This window comes from Malus domestica, chromosome 07 (genome assembly GCF_042453785.1).
Source record: "Malus domestica chromosome 07, GDT2T_hap1".
Classification (NCBI taxonomy): domain Eukaryota; kingdom Viridiplantae; phylum Streptophyta; class Magnoliopsida; order Rosales; family Rosaceae; genus Malus; species Malus domestica.
The window spans coordinates 7,987,160-7,993,827 of NC_091667.1; positions in this window are offsets into that span (position 1 = coordinate 7,987,160).

Consider the following 6,668-nt stretch of genomic DNA (forward strand, 5'->3'; position numbering starts at 1 on the left):
TGTAGAATGAGTGTATTGTGAAGAGTAGTTATCAAATGATAAATCCCCAAAATAGTTTTGCATGTAATTGTTAATATGCCACCCATATGGATCCGAGATTGGTTGAGGTTGTCCATAAGAAAAATCATTTGAAGATTGAGGCTGGGATTGATTCCATGAGTCGCTCGATTCCATCCCAACAGGAATGGGATGTGAAGGGTAGGGAAATGGTTGGTTATAAGTATAACCATAGTTACTACTTCCCAATCCAAAAGAGTCTGAAGTTCTAGATAACGAGTCATCTTCTTGACTTGACAAAATCCTTTTGCCTCTTTCTCTGCGAGTATAGTCCTTCCCTATGGCACCAATTCCTGGTCCTGCCCGCCTACTGCCATGGTCATCATCTTGTGTTGCATGCGTGAAGTTTGCCTCACCAGTGAAGGGGCTCATATATCCGGGAGGTGGTGGTCCATAATAGTTTCCATATCCACCACCACTACCTCCAGCTCCACTACCTCCAGCTCCACTATGTCCTTCATCATTCCCACCTCCGGTGGTAGGTGAGTCTCATGATCTTGTACTAGAGCTATCATTAGTATCAGCACGATGTTGTGGTTGTGTAGGATTGGAAAAAGGTGGAATTCCAGTGTTGCTTGGCCTTGGGTGCAAAAGTTCTTCGAAAGAGTCAGCGCTGTTAGATCCCACCTCCTCCTCTAATACTCTTTCTACATTTATCCCTTCATTACGTGCTTCTTCAGCAACTCTGGGTGCTGGGTTGCCTTCATCATCATCTAAATGAAGAGGTCTAATCCATTGAAAAAGTTGGTTACCCTCCGTATCATCATCTTCACCAACAATATCAAACACATCTAGTGGGTCACCACGGTCGACATGATCGATTTCTGCTTCCTTATCTCGAATTTGAAGCTTCATGTTGTAGTAGCAATAAACTAATTTTTCCAAGCTACTATGAGCCAACTTATTTCTTTGCTTTGTATGGATGAGTGCAAATGTGCTCCAATTTCTTTCACAAGCTGATGAGGAAGCTGTTTGTGATAATACTTTTATTGCTAACTTTCTCACTGTTGGTGCATCGGTCCCATACATGATCCACCATTCAGCTACAATGAAAAATAATGTTGATAAGCCTAATAACTCCAACAAATTCTATTATAAACTTATAGTGAAATATGTTTATACTCACTAGGAGACATATTTGTTCGAGCAGCAACTGATGTTGGTTCTCCAAATGTTCTTCTTGCATCTTTAAACCATGTTAGTTGAATACAATAAATTGTGTTAGTTTAATCCAACAAAGTAATTATTATAATTTAAGTAATTGTGTACCTCATTTCCAAATTGGCCAACTGCTGGTGATGCAGGGTCTAATTTAGAGTATACATTATGTACAGCACGTATAAGGGTACCATCATCTCCAACACCGGGTCTGTATTGGTATCGGGGATTCAAATAATATGTTGTTCAAAGAAACACATACTCTAATAAGATAAATAATACTTATGCAACTAAAGAAATGAATTGCAAATTATGACATAATTTATACCTGCTGCATGCAAATCGTGGTATAATGTTTTATACCATCGGTCTTCAATTATTTTTACGACCCACCTTGCACCATGTTTTCTTTCCAATTCATCCTTCACTACACGCATCAACTCATATACAGCCCCCATAGTAGGATACACTTCTGTGTCAACGATCCGTAAAACTTTGTAAAGAGGTTCAAACACTTGACACACATGTTCTGTTTGACTCCAAAAAGCATGATCAAGCACTATACTTTCCACCAAACGACCTGTATTTGAGCGGCTAAAATTGTGGTTGGCCCAATCATCACTGGTGAATAGTTGCTTCAACCCTGCTTTCTTCTTGAGTAGGCTGTTTAATGCAATATAGTTGGTGGCGAATCGAGTGGTAGCTGGACGAATAATTTCTCCTCTGCAAAATTCACGCATCTTTGCCAACAACCAACCGTGATTGTAAATATAATTAGTGATCGTTCTAGCTCTTTTGACCACAGTAGCAACATTCTCTCTCTTCCCCATTGCCTCAAACATAAGATCAATACAATGTGCTGCACATGATGTCCAAAACACATTATGATGCTTCATTAACTTTTTTCCAGCTTTGACAAATGCAGAACCGTTGTCGGTCACGACTTGGACAACATTATGCTCTCCCACCTCCATGATTACATCCCTCAATAATTTGTAAATATATTTGTAATTCTTTATATGGTCTGAAGTATCAACAGACTTCAAAAAAATTGTCTTGCCCTTGGAATATACCATGAAGTTGATGATAGATAATCTGGTCGGGCCGGTCCATCCGTCACACATGATTGTGCAACCATTAGTTTCCCACTTTGACCTCAACTTGTTAACATACTCACCAATGTCTTTATACTCCATATCCAAATATTTGTTTCTTATCTCATAGGGAGTGGGAGGTTGTACTCCAACACCGGCATGTTGACATCCCACTACCATATTTTTTAAATGATGTGATGAAGCCTTCGCAGCAGGGACATTTTCATAGATAAAGAACTTGCTAATTAGACGCCTCATTCCCTCCTTCACATTACCTCCCTTGAAATAACTCCAAACACTCTTTTGACGTGCGTTGGATGACTTATATAAACTTGGGGCTATTGGTGGTGTTGGTTGTGATTCTCTAAGACTGCCTCACCGTCTCATTTGTGCACCACCACTTGTCCCGGAACCTTGTCCCCTATTAGGAATTTTATGAAGGTGTTCTATTTCCCATGCTGACTGTTTGGAGGCACGTAATGCTTGTTTCAAACTGCGTCGTTCTTCAGGTCCCATGTCATCATCACATTCGTCCTCATCGTCATCATCATCACTGTCAACCGCTTGGCCATAGACTTCTCCCCGTAGCTCAGCTCGAATATTTTCCATTCCTTGTGTCATCTTTTCCTTCTGCTGTTTTTTATTTTTTAATAATGTGCTGATGAATGCCTTCACTTCTGGGGGGACATTATCGCATCGTTGGACATTTTTTGATGGATCTAATCCACTAAGATGATACTTCAGTCGTGTCACTCCGCCACTCTTCATTACCCGACCACAATATTTGCAAATTGTGCCATGTTTGTTTCCGTCTATTGGGTCTCCATGTTCCCAAGCTGGATCACGTTTACTTGACATCTTAAATGTACCTATATTTATTTTTCATTAAAATTAGACAATTATTTTTTGATAAAAATAAGAGAACCTAAATAATAAAGTTATTCTACAGAAGAATTAAATACAAAGTAAAGAAAATGATTGTAAAAAGTTAAGTAATTATACAAATAATATGGAATAATAAAACCTAATACTAATGAATAATAATCCAATTTGATAATAATTCAATTTAATGAATAATAATCTAATTTGATAAAAAAAAATCCTAATATAAAACATGGTGATGAATAATAATCCAATTTGATAATAATAATCCAATTTGATAATAATCCAATTTAATGAATAATCCACCAATTTGATAAAAAAAATTATCCTAAATTAAAACATGGTGATGAATAATAATCCAATTTGATAATAATCCAATTTAATGAATAATCCACCAATTTGATAAAAAAAATTATCCTAAATTAAAACATGGTGATGAATAATAATCCAATTTGATAATAATAATCCAATTTAATGAATAATCCACCAATTTGATAAAAAAATTATCCTAATATAAAACATGGTGATGAATAATAATCCAATTTGATAATAATCCAATTTAATGAATAATCCACCAATTTGATAAAAAAATTATCCTAATATAAAACATGGTGATGAATAATAATCCATTTTGATAATAATCAAATTTAATGAATAATCCACCAATTTGATAAAAAACATTCCTAATATAAAAGAATAATAATCCAATTTGATAATAATAAAACCTAATATAAAAGAATAATAATCCAATTTGATAATAAAAAAATCTAATATTAAAGAATAATAATCCAATTTGATAATAAAAAAACCTAATATTAATGAATAATAATCCAATTTGATAATGAAGATGGTAAGAGAAATAAAATAATAAATAATATTAAACATATTAAAATTATCCTAGGGAATAATTATACAACATTACTTAATTACTTAAAACAATTAATATTAACATTACTTAATTGCTTACAAAAATTAACATGCAAGTATTAATTACTTAAAAAGATTCACATACGAGTCCACACAAATTTATTTGTTGTTGTATAAATTACAATAATATAAATTTAAGTTTGTAAACTTACCTTAAATATTGAAGCCTTTGTGTTCAAGCTTTGGAATGGATCTGGAATGACTTTGAAAATGGTAAGGAAAATAAAATAATAAATAACATTAAACATATTAAAATTATCCTAGGGAATAATTATACAACATTACTTAATTACTTAAAACAATTAATATTAACATTACTTAATTACTTACAAAAATTAACATAATTAACATGCAAGTAATTACTTAAAAAAATTAACATACGAGTGCACACAAATTTATTTGTTTTTGTATAAATTACAATAATATAAATTTAAGTTTGTAAACTTACCTTAAATATGGAAGCCTTTGTGTTGCTTGGCTTTGGAAAGGATCTGGAATGGTTTTGAAAATGGTATGGGAAGAAGAATGTAAGTTAAAATTCGGTGAATGCCTCTGATGATGAAAGAATGTAAGTATATAACAGACATTGACACTGTTTTGCATGTGAAAGACTGTCACACGCTTTCATTATTAAAGCAGTAGTATTTGTTGTGCATGTTCTGAAATTGCAAAAAGTTCTTTGGATCATTGGATCAGAGAGGTAGACATAGGTTTGGAATGATTTGGTTTTGAATAATTTGGAGCATTGGATGCTTTTTTTTCTTAGACATCATCACTCAGACAGTCAAAAAGACTGAAGAACTCACACTCCACCACACACACACTTCGAGACCCCCCCCACCACACCACACACGCACACCACACACGTACACCACACACGGAGGTCTCTCTCTCGATCTTTCATTTCCCACTCCACTACCATATTCTCGAATCCTCTCAGTCTCTCTCTTCTCTCTTCTCTCTCTAAGGTCGGTCTGAGCCTTCATTCTCACCGAGAAGTTCTCAGTCTTCTCCCTCCCTTCCCCCTTCTCCAGTTCTTCCACACACACACAGAGACATCATCTCTCGAATCTCGATCCTCCTCGTCCGTGTCTCCGTGTCTCCCTGTCTCCCTCTGCTCCTCCCATCTCACCCGACCTAAACCCAGCCGTCGACACCACTCCATAACCGTCCGTGTCTCCGTGTCTCCGTGTCTCCCTCTGTCTCCGTAGTCCAAGCCGTCGACACCACTGAGGAGCACGAACTTGTCCCAGCCGTCTTGGATTCGTGAGGAAGACGATGTTCCAGGCTCCTACTTCTCTTCTTCCCCTCTATTACTTTAAATTTTTGTACAGATTTCAATTTTTCTGCATGTTGCACCTTTGTTGTACTGAAATTGATTTTAGGGATTTAGGAATTAGGGTTTCTATTTTTGTACAGATTGCGATTTATCTGCATGTTGCTTGATTTTTGTACTGAAATAGATTTTAGGGATTTAAGAATTAGGGATTCAGTTCAGTTGCTTTGAATCCGAATTTGGGGATTTAGGGAATCGGTTCATTTGCTTTGAATTTTGTACTGAAATCGTTCTTCTCGGCTTGTAAACATGTTGATTTTTGTACTGAAATCGTTCTTCTCGGAATCCTGTATTGTAGATTCAGTTCATTTGCTTTGATTTAGCATTTGGGGATTTAGGGTTTCAGATTATTTGCTCCGGCCGTGTTCTCCGATGAGTCCATACCAAATATCGCGATAGTTTCGAAAATATCGCGATATTATCGATATTATCGATAATATCGCGATATTCTGCCGAAAACAAGTTGGATAGTTACTAAAATATCGGGGTCCCAAAAAAACGATAATATCGGCGATATTTCGCCGATATTATCGATATTTTCTACTGTGAATGGAGTAGGCAAATACAATAGGTAAAAGAGTAATTATTTTTAAAAGGGTTGATGCGGCAAATTGCTTACTTAATTAAGAAATATTAGGAAAAAAATGTCTCTTACAATATATTTGTATTATTTCTCTAATAGAAATGAGCTCATGTGTATTGGTGAATCTTACCTTCATTAGAAATATGATACAAATATATAGTAAGGATAGCATTGATCATGTTAATGAGACTTTTTAAATTGTGACTCTCTATAGACTCTCTGTCATTTCACAGTTTAATATCAATTCTCGTGTCAGCATTATAAAACATTGTGTAAAAAATATGAGAAAACAGAGAATCTCACTTTTAAAAGAATCTCCTTAACATTTCTCCTACTGAATTACCGAATGAAAAAAAATGTGTCACTCTAATCTAATAAGCAAACCAAGTAGGCAAAAATTTATTTTATTATTTTCATTCATGTTCGATATTTTTTTTATCTTTTTTGTCATTGTTATCTTTCCCCACATTTTTCACCTATATGATAGCTCACATAATTCTTTTCTCCAAATTTTGGCAACTACCGTGCCACTTTGTTGATGCCTCAATATATTATATTTTCATTCAGTTTAAATTGATAACTGTTTGATTTTTTTTTTTTTTTTTTTTTGTATAGGTCTTGGCTAGCAAAA